Here is a 13,294-nt window from a genome sequence, read left to right as displayed (position 1 = left end):
TTGTTGATTAGATTTCATTCGTGTCGTCAACTTGCTATGTACCCTTGCATACACGCCCACACCCAATCGCTTCGCTTCGTCTCTTGAAACAAGGTTTGTCTTATTAATTTGAAGCTGTTAGATGCGTGAAGGATACAAAATTGGATTGGGTGTAAAACATTTATTATGTTTATGTTAGTTTATATGTTTTTTAAATATATAAAATTAAGGGTAACTTTGTCGTTAAGGGGGGCATTTTTGGATAGTTTAAAGAGAGAGATTGACACAATTGGTAATTTGGGAAGTATTCAAAATGAGGTGTTAGTTTAAGAGAGTTATATAAAAATATGTCAAACTTTATTGTTGGTTTTGGTTGAACATTTTTTTGTACATCATTACTATACTTCTATAATAGCTTTACTTTTCCTTCCCATACTAAAGAAAACGAGACACAAAGCCAGACGGAAAGGGAGCTGACTAAACAAAAGAAATTAAACCTTTTGGTCCAACTTCTTGCCGAATGTGTGCAGATCGATACCATTATCGGAGGGATCAAGAACCCTAAATTATGGATGGGGCTAACTAATATAATGAATGTGTGGATGAGTAGAGTGTGGACTCTTGGCAAACCAAGTATGAAAGATTTCAAAAAGACCACAAGTACTTACTTGGTTTGTAAAATCATGAATCCGGCTTTGGCTCGAAACCAATATTAAACACAGTTAATGGGACCTTGACGCAATGGGAGTGTGTCAAGATGGTATGCTTTATCCCAAACTAATTTGGTATGATCACTCTTATATATTATTTGGGAAAAAAAGATCTTAATAATTTCAAATACTTTTTTTGGGTTTTCGTAGTAAGATTCGAAAATTATACGCTTCAGAGCAAAATGGTGCCATAGCTATGAGCAACACGGGATCATATTCGATCGGTCCATTGCAATTGGCATTCTTCGTTGGTCCTCAATATGCAGACAAAAAGTATACACGTGTACGATGGTGGGGTATGTCGTAGAGGTCGACCTGAAGGTTATTTTCACCTACATTTGTCGACCTTGGCAGTTCGCATGATGATGAGATTGGTGGACCTTTATTTGTAGCGGGAAAGAGCCGATGGGGGAGGATACAAGGGATAGGGGAAATTACCTAGCACGTGATATCGGATTGGGCGTGAGTATGGAATCTACAATGGAAGGATCCTCAAGGGAAACAAAAAGCACAAGAAAAGCTTCGAAGCAGGCTATGTACGATGAGATGAGGGAGATGGCGAAGGCTAGAAGAGAATCCTTACGGCTGCGGAGTCAATAGGACTTGAGTTCAACACAACAACTCAGCACTAGCAAATCCACACCTATGATAAATCAGGCAATCGCCTTGCTGGATGAGTTGCATGATGAGATTTACGTAGCGACATCAATTGCCCTAATAGATAAACAACTTCAAAAGGTGTTTGTCTTTGGAAACAAACAACGCAGATTGCTTTGGCTATCAAAGTTGATGCCCCTTGACTGACAATTAGAGTTGATTCTAATATGTTATTTTATTTTCATTAAACTTTAAGGGCAATTTATGTTAGTTTAATATATTTTAGGTGTTGGCTATGAGACAAGTTTAATTGGTGTAATGTGTTATTTTATTTTCACTGAACTTTGAGGACAAATAACTAATACCTACATAGCTAATACCTAAAATACATTATACCAACATAAACTGCCCTTAAAGTTCAGTGAAAATAAAATAACTATGTTGGTATAATGTATTTTAGGTATTAGCTATGTAGGTATTAGTTATGAGACAAGTTTAAGTGGTGCAATGTATTTTATTACGTGCGTATGTGACAGTAATTGCTGTTGAATGTTTGTTTGCTGGTATTATTCACTAAATTATTTTAAGTTGTATTGAACTCATAAGTCTCTGTTGGTAGGATGGATGGATCTAACCCTCCTTTCGTACCTGCGAATGAAGATAGCGACGATGAATTTGATGACGAGATTTTCCTTATAGTGGCTGCGATTGACTCGGATCTAGCTATGTACAATGAGATAAGGGAGATGGCGAAGGCTAGAAGAGAATCCTTACAGCGGCAGAGTCAGCAGGACTTGAGTTTGACACAACAATTCAGCACTGGCAATTCTACACCTCGAATAAACCGGGCAATCGCCTTGCTAGATGAGTTGCAGGATGAAATTACCAACGAGATTTACGTGGCTGCATCAATTGCCCTAACAGATGAACAACTTCAAATCGCGTTTGTCTTTTGGAACAAACAACGCAGATTACTTTGGCTATCAAAGCTGAAGCCGCTGGACTGACAATTAGAGTTAATTGTAATGTGTTATTTTATTTTCACTGAACTTTAAGGGTAGTTTATGTAAGTTTAATGTATTTTAGGTATTAGTTATGAGACAAGTTTAATTGGTGTAATGTGTTATTTTATTTTTACAGAACTTCGAGGACAATTTATGTTGGTTTAATGTATTTTAGGTATTAGCTATAAGACAAGTTTAATTTGTGCAATGTGTTTTACTACATGCGTATGTGATAATAATTAAGTGTTGAATGTGTGTTTGCTAGTATTATTTACCAGTTTATTTTAAGCTGTATTGAACTCATAAGTCTCCATTGGTAGAAAGGATGGATTTAACCTTCCTTTCGTACCTGTATATAAAGATAGTGAAGAAGAATTAGATGACGAGATTTTCCTTCTAATGATTGCGATTGACTTATCGGTTGACTCATCAGACGATGATGAAAACACCAATATGCCGCAATGCAACTTGCCATTATGAGGGGCCATGTACAAACATACATGTTGAACGGGCACCCAATGTCGTATTTCGAAATGTTTTGAATTGTACATGTAGTGCTGGACCATGAGACTTTTCATTTCAAGAACAGAAAGAAACTATATGAGACGTTTTTACAAGTGTTTCTTAGGCAATGTATGAACTCATAAACAATCATAGGCCTCAAATTGAAGCCTCATTTTTATGTCTTTTGATTTTTGACGCATTTGTTGTATTTAACAATGGCAATCTCATCCCATTTTAATGTGTTATTGTAGAATCATCTCGGAGGTTTTTATTCGGAAGATGAGTTGATGTAAGATTTGCCTGAATCGGTACACGATGACGACGTTGTGGGTTTACGTGTTTAGGGCAGCTCGTTGGGCATGTCGTGGACCGTTTGGGGCATTATGCGATGTTGTGGTATTACAGGTATTTGTGTCCTGTGTTTCTTAGGATTACTGTTTTTGTTGGTTCTCATGTTTGCTTGAAGTGGTTTGGTTTGTACTGCGGGCGAGATGTGAAACCACTATTTATTATGCATCTCTTTTGCTTCCATCGGACTTAGTTTATTGTATAATTTATGTCGGATATTTCTATGGATCACTACTTGAACAGTTTTATTTTCAGTACCATTCATGAACTGTAATGGAGCTACTATGCATTTGGCTGGCTACCAAGCTTTGTTCGAAATTGACCTATCTAGTATATTTTTTTTTCCATAGATTTATGTATGTTTTTCCTTTCTTTATTTTACATTATTATATGTGTGCATTTGTCTTGGTTTTCTCTGACCAAATTTAATTTAAGTTAAATGTCATTAATTTCAGTTTTTAATTTAGACTTTAAGAAGATATTTAATTTAATTTATAGTAAACGAGAAAAAAAAAAAAAGAGGTATTCTTCTTGGATTTTAAAAAGCAAATTAATTTATATTAAACAGAAAAACGCGGTATTTTTCTTGGATTGAAAAAAGCAAATTAATTAAAATTAAACGCAAAAATAAAAGCAATAATCGTATTTCTCTTAGATCTATAAAAGCAAAATAATTTACAATCAGTTTTCCAAAAAAAATGGTATCTTAGATTTCAAAAAGCAACATAATTTAAATTAAACACAAATAAAAAAAAATCACATTATCTTAGATTTAAAAAAGAAAATAATTAAGTATGAAATTTTAATTTTAATAGTAGTTTTTTAATTATTATACTTATTTCAATCATAATTCCAATCATTATACACTACTTTTCAATCTCAAAAATCCAATACCCAAACACAATTTCAAAAAGAATTTAAATTTTACTTATCAGTCAAACACATTATCTTTGCCTCAAAATTCGCAAAGAGAATAAGAAATCGATTCTAATTTCAAAAATTTAACTCCCAAATGAACAATTAGCTTCTTTGGGGCGTAAAATTTAATAAGACTATTAAGGATGCTATAAAGCAAAAGTCATATTTGCCATCAGATTTGGTAAAACTCCCGGTTGCTCTAACATTAGCAAGTGTATATTGATTTTGCAGGTTCATGTCACATGCCAACGTTCTTTCAACTGTAGAAGTAGGAGAGATATTTCGAGAGCAAGAAGGAAAAACTAAAAAACAGGCAGAATTGAATGTTGCTAAGGTTCCTTACTTTTTTCTTAAACATGGTAAGTCTTTGTTTCTTTTGTAATGGTATCTATCTATCCATGCCCGTGATTTCAATGTTCTTATCGCATGAAGAACAATTAGAAATAGGGTTAATTTGTACTCTTCTGGGCATGGATTTGATTCTAATTTATAGATATAGTTCATGAGCTGTATATAACATTTTATCAAATCACTTTTTAAAAAGTTTAAAAGTTATCAATTTACTTCTTAAGATTAGAACCGTTATTAAAACAATATTATAATTCTTTAATAATATGTCTTTCATATGAGAAACTCCCATCTTTGTCGCCCCCAACTGCCATACCTAAATCTATGAGCAACTGTTGAGGCAGAAACAAAAAATCGAAAACTCATTAATGATGGTATGTATTGCCGTGTGATTGGTCAATGAAATTCATTGACAATTATTGATTGTTTATTTAGGTATTCATGGTGTTGTTGTGAACGATTAAAAAAATAATATTTATTTAAAGTGAAAAAATATTTCAAGAATCTCAAGCAAAAATAGTCAAAATAATTATTGAAAAAGTACTAATTTCTATTTTAACTATATTTATTATACATTTAAACAAATTCTCTATTCTACTATTTGTTTTCTTTAAATATTGTTTTGTATGAGAAAGAGTTTGAAAGAAAGAGGGAGAGAAAGATAAAAAATGAGAGAGAAAATAGTGAAAAATTCTTTGTAGTGTGAATAGTGAATAGACTCTTTCTCTATTTAGAGCATTTCTAACAATCTAGTCAAATGCTTCAAAATAGTTAAATTTAACTACTATCAAGTTTTTTTTCAATACAAAAGATTACGCAAATTAACTATTTTCATTATAGAAAGAATCGTGAAAAGAGTCTATTCACTGTTTATTTCATAACTAATAAAATATTGAGAAAAATAATAACTAAAACAATATGATATTCACCCATATCCCAGTCTCTCTCCCACTTTTCATTGCATTCTAAAAGCTCTTTGTAGTGTTTTTTTTTTAAATGATAAGCTATTTTATTTTTGGTTGCTTCATATATTTTGAAATTTTGCTAGAATATTAAACTGGTGCAGCACTCTTAAGGTGTATCAAAGAATGTGTGGAAATTTAATATTTTCTTCGTCACGACAAAAATATAATAGAAAATGAATGAAACATAATGGCCTTGTTTGGTAAGAGAAGAGGAATTGGCAGTGAAAGTTGGAAGTGATAGATGTGATATAAAGTAAAAAAAAAAAATTATATAAGGATGTGAAAACGTTTTGTATTATAGTAAATTTTTTTTATTTAAATAATAATTTTTTTGTGTCAATAGCTTTCCTGTGTACCGAGCGCAACGCCCTTGTGCTCGAGCTCTTAGGGCTGTTGCACTCTTTTTGTATGTAAAGCTGTAGTTTACGTTTTTTTTTTTTTTTTTTTTTACGAGAAATAATAGCACTAAGTTTTAAATCTGAATTAAAGCGGTTAATAATTTCATTTTTAATATTGACAGCTAAATTATTTGTTAAAAGTTTAAAACTAGAGCGTTTATGCATGGCCGGCTCTTTCGATCTCATTTTCTTTTCTTTTTCTTTTTTTTTTTGTGGCTTAAGGCTATTGTTTACAGCCACAGTAAAATAAGCCCTCAGATAGTAGCTATATAATCAATGTCTTTTTTATATTAAAAAAAAAATTGTCGAAAGCTGCAATTATAAAAAGATTAGTCTAATTAAGACTTTAGTTATGATAAAAAAAAATTTACCAATTAAATATGGAAAGAATTCAATGAATAAGTAAAAATGAACAATAATAGAAAGTCAAATATACAAAAATGCTTCTATTAATTGATTAAATTTTTTTATAATTATTTATTTGAATTTGAAAGAATTTAGATGATTGTCAAATATTATTTACGAGTTTAAACTGGCTAAGAATTCGGCATTAGTTGGGGCTAGCCATCCCAGTTGTGGCTTCAAAGGAATATTACCCCCCGAGGTTCCAAGTTCGACTCCATCCAGGTGCAAACAATCTCTTGGGGCCAGCCATCCCAGTTGTGTGGGAAGGGTCTTCGGGCCTCTGATCATTTGCTGGTGTTTAACCGCTCAATACTTGGTGTGGCGTCGGATATTGAGCCAGGAATTAGTTCTTGGGTCCTGGCAGACAGTAAATGCTCTTGGAAGGTTCGACTACCACCTTGGTGGGCCAGTCGTTCAATGAACGAGGTAGGTACACTGCAGCTATAGGACTTGGAGGATACCTCGTATAAAATAAAATAAAAAATAAATAAAAAAAGAAAAGAAAAGAAAAGAAATCGGCATTAGTTGTAAAAGAAAAGAAAAGCACATCTGCTATTAAAAAGTCAACGGTGAGATTAAATGATAGAACTATTAAAAAGTCAATGGTGAGGATTAAATAATAGAACTTTTAAGGCACACGACGTCGTCTTATTAGTAGGAACTCTCAGACTTGGTAGGAAAAAGAAAAAAAGAACTCGGACGTACTGTTTTAAACGGCAGTCACGGCAATACCCTTTCTTTTTTTTTTTTTCTTTTTTTTGAGAATTCCAAACTCTTCAAGTATATCCTTTCTTTCATTCTCTTCCTCTCTAATTCAAGAAACTCATTAGTCATTCTCTTGCACAGTCTAGCTATAAGTGCAGAAACTTCTTTCTTCAGGGCTCCTTTGTGTGCTTCATTTCACTCTCTCTTCGAGTTTGTTCTCCCTTTGTGCCTAAAGATAAGTAACAAGAGCTCATGCACATGTAAGGAAGCAGATGAACCCAGGGATAATATTTGCAATAACCAGATCCCGCTTCTTGCCAAGAAAGCCTATGGACTTCCTTTTACACTTCGCCAAAAGGGGAAAAAGTAAACAATGATCCGAGAAGTGAAAAGACAAATGAAAATTTACAAAAACGCAAGAAAAGAAAACAAAGAAGCATACACAACTTAGTCGCAAGCAAAAATACATAACATCTTCGTCTAGATTTGGGATACAATAATAGAGAGGTAAAAAGAATTTTTCGTGAGCGTGTTAATAGAGCAAGAACCAAACGATAATAAAGGATTGGCTCTGTCATGCTATGTTTTTTGAACATGCATGAAACAGAGGACGTGGAGAATTTTTTTTATGTCAAGGTAAGTTTTCCTACAGCAGCAGATTCATCCAGAGCTACTGCACTTGAGGAAGCTGTCATTGGTCCTAGCATTGCTCCTCAAGCTGCAGCTTGCATATAAGGAAACTGAAATAATCAAAGCTACACATGCAGCTGCAGCAATGAAAGCTTGTACAAATGGACTAGGCGCAGATCATACAATCAAAGATCCTGGATTAATGACATATGGTGTTCTCCATATCAGAACTTGTGCAGCTCAGTCTGGAAAGGGAGACAATACAAGGCATTGAATCAAGCACGTACATTAGGAAAGGAGCAGATTGTGGAGAATCCTACCTTAGTGCAGGTCACAAAGTATGTATATTCCTGTTAATAATGCCTAGAGTATTCTGTATGTAAACCATCTTGAGAATTAAGAAATATACATCCTTTGTCTAAAAATCGTTCATTTTAAACTTAGTCCTCCTTTTCACTCTATTAATTAGGACCCAAAACAATAGTTGGGTTCATCTGCTTCCTTACATGTGCATGAGCTCTTGTTGAGTTTGGAATTCTCAAGAAAAGAAGAAGAAAAGATACACGTTAAAACAACAAACTTCGTGGTTTTCTTTTCTGTTAAGTTAAACATTTAAGATTTTGTGTTGTTCTTAAAAAAAGGTTAAACGTTAAAAACCGTTAGTGCCGTTTAAAACAGTCTGTGAGTTACTTAAAAGGAAGACGTCATATGCCTTAAAAATTCTGTCATTCAATCTTGATCGTTGGTTTTTTAACGGCAGATGTGCTGTTTAGTAATTGTAAAAGATCTTGATCCTCAATTATAGTAAAAACTTTAGTCAATGCTCTCTAATTAAGGCTTCATTATGAATCTATGATGAAAAAAATTTACTATGTTAAAAGATGAAAAATATTCAATACACAGTAAATTACGACTTTAAAGAGAAAGAGAGAAGAGGAAAAATCACAAAGATGGAGTAAGATCTCGAGTATAATAAAAATGTTAGCCAATGCTATTTAATTAATAACCCAATTATGAATTTATGATAAAATGATTTAGTTTCAAAAAAGTAAAATCATTAGACGACTACGAGATATGATACATTACCACCTCTAAACACAATTACTGACCACGCACACGTGGTAACTTGTATTTTATTTTATTTTTATTTTTATTTTTTTAAAAAAAGAAAAAACCTAAAGCTAGCTGGGGAAAAGTTGTTGTATGGACAAAGTGGTCAAGAATTGTGTATTGAGATGACAAAAGACTATATCTCTAATTACCCTAATCTTGAAAGTTTTCTCAAATATAATATTTAGTTGATGGTTAGATTTATTTTCATAACCAAAAGATTTGCAATAAGTTTTGCAAATTAAAGAAAGTACTGAAATTGTATACTAAATTATATAAACAGGATAGATTATTTTTCAAATGCATATATCATTTACAGAATTTTATTGGAAACACTTATTACAATTGTTTCTACGTAAATAAGTTTTTCAGAATTAAAATTGATAGAATTTGAGCTAAGATCAACCATATCAAAGAAAAATTTTAGCCATATTGGTAATTGAAAGTAGGATGTTAAAAAATTTTGAATATAAAAATTTAATCAATAATTTTTTATCCTAAAAGATTTGAGGAATGATTATCAAATAAAATAAAATATAAAATAAATATTATTTAAAATGTAATAAAAAAAATTGACTTATACTTAGTACGTTAAGCCTCAAAATTTATCGACCTGCATGTATGGCCATAATGCGCAACTGCGCGCTCATGGTGTTTAATAAGGAAGTACAAATTTTGAGTGTAATTATATATTATTTAATAAATCTAAATGATTTCTTTACTTTCCAAAATTCATTTTCTGTTCTTATTATATTCTTCATCAAAATATTGAGATTCATAAAATATAAAAATAAATAAAAATTATTTATTTATTACTCGTTAATCTTCCAATCCAGAATGAATTTTTTTATTAGTGGTTGTGAATGAATAGTAATTTCTTAAGTATACATATCTACTATTCATTCCCTATGTATTATTTTAATATAAAAAAAAGTATATTTAATTGATATAGGAAAGAAAAAAAAAGTAAAAAAGAGAAAAAGAATAAAATAAGAATAAAAAAATAATATTTAATTGATATAGAGAAATGTAAATAAATCTATTGCGGAGTAGTTTTTTATAAGAAAACAAAAAATAATTTTATTCTCTAAACATAAATAAAAATAGTTGAGAATCTGGTATTAATACTCATAGAAAGGTATGTAATCGGTCACTGATTTTTTTAACATTTTCCTAAAATGTCCCTCGTGGTACTATTTGAAGAGTCGTGATTCACAGCCGTCTCCCACCTGTCCCTTTTCATTAATGCTCCGTTTGTTTCGACGTAAAATAATTTCTGTCGTAAATTATACGAAATCATTTTCAGAAAAAATGATTTTCTCAAAATATTTTTCGGTGTTTGGCTCGCATGAAAAAGTACAAAATTCAAAAATTAGAGTTTGGCAAATATCACCGGAATCCGACAACGTCCGGTCGCCGTTGCCGGATTCCGAAGAGAAAGTTTGTCCGGATCCGGCCCGATCAATGGCAAGATTAGGTCGGATTCCTGCCATTTTGTCCAGACCTGGCCGGAATCCGGCAAAATTCCTGCCGGAATCTGGTGGCCGGCATCCGGCGTCAGCAGGATACCAGCGACCGGATGTTGTCGGACTCCTGCGCCGATTGGATTCCGAAGATCGATAATTACTAAATTCTAACAATCGGATATCAAACGTGTGTGTAAGAACGAAGAGTTTAATTTCGAAAAACGATTTACGGTTTTAAAAATCGTAAATCGTTTTCCGAAATTTAAATAGACTTTTACGGTCAAACTGAAAACGATTTTTGTTGACCATTATTTTCGTCCCTATTAACCACCGTAAAATGTCAAAATCATTTTATACCGAAATAAATGGTCCATAACTTTTTTATTTTTTTATTTTTTATTTTAAAGTAACTTTTGATGTCCCATCAAAAATTACTTTTTGATTAAAAAAATTATTTTTTAATTAAAAATGTCGATCGGTGGACGGAGAAACATCCTCCACAAATCATTTCCACTATTTGAATCTTTACTTTTTGAGAAATAATAGAGGAAACTTTTAACCGGTCCCTCTCGTCCTTTACAATAAAAAATATAAATTTATTCAATATAACTACTTTTTTTATTGTAAAGATGGGAGGGGACCGGTAAAGTTCCCTCACTAGTCACTACCATTACTCCTTTACTTTTGATAGTGGATCCATCGGGTAGTGGGGTTAGCATCTTTTGTGAAAAGAAGAGAACTGGGAAAACTGTACTCTCACGGGTATTACAGTATCTACATGAAAAATATAAATAAGCTTTATGAATTAACTGTAACAATTATATTAAAGTGATATATCAAACTATGTGTTAGTTTGTTTTCTCTCAAATATTATGTAACTTTAAATTTATTGTTGAATTAAAATTTAATAATAATTATTTCAAATTTAATTATAATTTTAAAATATATGAAAAAATTTAGGAGAAAAAAAAAACAAAAATCTCCCTGTAGAATTACTCAATGTATTTTTACCCTCCTTGAATCACGGGTGTCATCGCCTTGAACAAAGTGGTTCAGCAAAAGCACATTTGGTTTGAGTGAAAGTTGTGCCTCATTTTCCCACAACATACTTCCGCTAGAGATATGATCTATACACAAAAGCCTCACAACTCTCACACAACAGTCCTACGTGGCAAGCATATTTTATTGTTTTTTTCTTTTTTGATCATGCGGCTAGAAGAAAGCACGAGAGAGAGGGAAAATCAAATATTTCGTTCAAACAGAGCCAGTCCTCCTCTCTCTCTCAAATTTCTCTCCGTACAGGTTGCCCGTCGCCGGCTTCACAACTCGGCGGTCGCCCGTCGTCCGTCGTCCGGCACTTCCCGGTCCGGCAGATCCTCTCCAGCTCTCTCTCTCCGGCGCCCGCTCCCCCAGATTCTGTCTTCCGTCCTTCACCGTCGTTTTTCCTCGGGCGTTTGCTGCCAGATCCGTCGTCCGGTCGTCCGCATCCCGTAAAGTGCTGCTTCGTCGTCCGGTCATCTGCTGCCAGATCCTCTCCAGGTCTCTCTCTCCGGCGCCCGCTCCCCCAGATTCGGTCTTCCGTCGTCCGGCGTTCCCGGTCTGGCAGATCCTCTCCAGCTCTCTCTCTCTCCGGCGCTTCCCACTTCGCCAGATTCGGCCGCCCTTCTCTTCGCCGTTCTCTCTCGGCGGCCGGCCTCCTCTGTCGTCCGGCAGATCTCGGCTCACTCCAGCTCGTCGTCCGGTCATCCGCTGCCAGATCTGTCTCCGTAAAGTGCTACCTCCTCCGTCGCTCGCCCGGTCATCCCTTTGCAGGCGCCGCTTCACCGGAGTTCTCCTCCGTCGAAACTGCTGCCCTCTCTCAACCTGTCTCCCGCTAGCTCACTGCCGGTCGTCCCGGTCCCTCTCAGCGGCTTCTCTCTCGGCGATCGGTCACCACCGGCCATCCTTCATCGGCGTCCGTCTCCGGCTGGTTTTGTTTCCGGCGACGCTAAAGAAAAAGGTTTTCTCTCTCTCTGTGGCTGGATCTGTTGGTACAAACATGGGTTTGGTTTGTTGCTTCATACAGTGGAGGGTTTGGTTTGGGTTTGGCTTCGATTGTACCCCACTGGGTAAAACAAAATTATATTTATACAATTATAAAACCTCAAACTGATAAGAAAATACACTTCATTTTTTTTTTGGAAACATGTAGAGAGTTATTATTTACATGAATTCAGAGTTTTTCATTGCTTGATTTTCAGAGAACTATTAGTTCTTCATCTGCTTTGTTGTTTTGAGTGTATAGCTTAATAGTTTTGCCTCTGTTTTGTTGAGGTTGTAGTTTTGGTTTCATATTGTGGGAGTTGTTTTTATCTCATTGAATGTTTGAATATAGGAATTGCTTTGTAAAGTTTCTGTTTTGGAGTATTTATGTCAAATTCTATTAGATACTCAATCTTCATGTATGACTGATTGTTTTGTTGCTTATTAGAATCACTTTGTTAGGTTTCTGTTTCTGTTCTGGAGTAATTATGTCTTGTCTTGAATACCCAGTTTCATTTACTTGTACATATGGAAACTCGAAATTTTCTGAGTGCATGTGAAGCATTGCGTTAATTTTGCTGGGGATTGGTAGGCTGACTCTTGCTTGAATAAGGGGTGAGCATTAATGCTCCTGTAAGTAGGTGATGCTCCCCTGATCACCTTCATGTTTTGATTCATTCCTGCGCTTTAAGGCCAACATTCAGTAATGGGCTTTTAAACCTTTATTGTTGATTCAATTTTAAGAGACAATTATATAAACTCATAGCTAAGTTCTCACTTTGGTTTGTTTTAATTGTAGTATTATTTGGAGTATGATATTAGGGGAAAAAAAAGCAAAAAAAAAATGATCGGTTGGGTGATTAATTTGATAAAAATATATGGGCAAAGGAATGTGGACATTTTTTTTTTAATAATTTGTTTTGTTTTGTTTTGTTTTGTTTTTGTTTTTTTTTTTTTTTTTGCGTAGGCCCGAAAATAATGTCGGTAAATAGTGATGCGTCAATACCCCCTTTATGTTACTGTGGAGTGCATGCACGTCTAAGGTATTCGTGGACTAGTGACAACCCCGAAAGAAAGTGGTATGGCTGTATAAAGTATAAGGTAATTTTAAAATTAATTAGTTTTGACTTATTTTTTTTGTTAGCGGTTTATGACATTTATTTGTTTTCACACAGAAAGCTGGGG

Source organism: Alnus glutinosa, chromosome 4 (assembly GCF_958979055.1).
Source record: "Alnus glutinosa chromosome 4, dhAlnGlut1.1, whole genome shotgun sequence".
Classification (NCBI taxonomy): domain Eukaryota; kingdom Viridiplantae; phylum Streptophyta; class Magnoliopsida; order Fagales; family Betulaceae; genus Alnus; species Alnus glutinosa.
Note: the sequence above shows the minus strand (reverse complement) of the source record.